Raw genomic sequence first — 1,230 nt, forward strand, 5'->3', positions numbered from 1 at the left:
TAATGTCTTGCCAGATCTCGGCGGCCCAGATGGGTTTCCCTCTGTGCTGACAGTTGGCCTTTTTCCAGCGACTCAGCCATCCCCACAGAGCATTAGCTACCATCCATGAGTCGGTGTAGAGATAGAGCCTTGGCCACTTCTCTCGCTCAGAAATATCCAAAGCCAGCTGGACAGCTTTAAGCTCTGCAAGCTGACTCGATCCACCTTGTCCCTCAGTAGCTTGTGCCACTTGTCGTGTGGGGCTCCACACTGCAGCTTTCCATTTCCGACTAGTGCCTATGACTCGGCAGGAACTATCCGTAAAAAGGGCATATTGTCTTTCAGTTTCCGGTAGCTCATTATATGGTGGGGCCTCCTCAGCACGTGCCACTTGCTCTTCTTCTTCTTCAGACAATCTACAAGTCTCCCCCTTAGGCCAGTTTGTTATAATTTCCAGAATCCCAGGGCGATTCGGATTTCTAATACGGGCACGCTGAGTGATGAGGGCAATCCATTTACTCCATGTGGAGTCTGTGGCATGATGTGTGGAAGGAACCTTTCCTCTGAACATCCACCCCAGCACTGGTAGCCGGGGTGCTAGAAGCAGCTGCGTTTCAGTGCCAATTACTTCTGAGGCAGCTTGAACTCCTTCATAGGCAGCCAAGATTTCCTTCTCTGTGGGAGTGTAGTTTGCTTCAGAGCCTTTGTAGCTCTGGCTCCAGAATCCTAGTGGTCGACCCCGAGTCTCCCCAGGCACTTTCTGCCAAAGGCTCCAGGACAGACCATGGTTCCCGGCTGCAGAGTAGAGCACGTTCTTTACCTCTGGTCCTGTCCTGACTGGGCCAAGGGCTACCGCATGAGCGATTTCCTCCTTGATCTGGGTGAAAGCTTGTTGCTGCTCAGGGCCCCAGTGGAAATCATTCTTCTTGCGGGTGACCAGGTAGAGAGGGCTCACAATCTGTCTATACTCGGGAATGTGCATCCTCCAAAAGCCTATGGCACCTAGGAAAGCTTGTGTCTCCTTCTTGTTGGTAGGTGGAGACATAGCGGTGATCTTGTAAATTACTTCTGTTGGGATCTGACGACGTCCATCTTGCCACTTGACTCCTAGAAACTGAATTTCTCGAGCTGGTCCCTTAACCTTGCTTCGCTTAATGGCAAAACCAGCTTTCAGCAGAATCTGGATAATTTTTTCTCCTTTTTCGAAGACTTCCCCTGCTGTGCTCCCCCACACAATGATATCATCAATAT

Source organism: Vidua chalybeata (genome assembly GCF_026979565.1).
Source record: "Vidua chalybeata isolate OUT-0048 chromosome W unlocalized genomic scaffold, bVidCha1 merged haplotype SUPER_W_unloc_15, whole genome shotgun sequence".
Classification (NCBI taxonomy): Eukaryota; Metazoa; Chordata; class Aves; order Passeriformes; family Viduidae; genus Vidua; species Vidua chalybeata.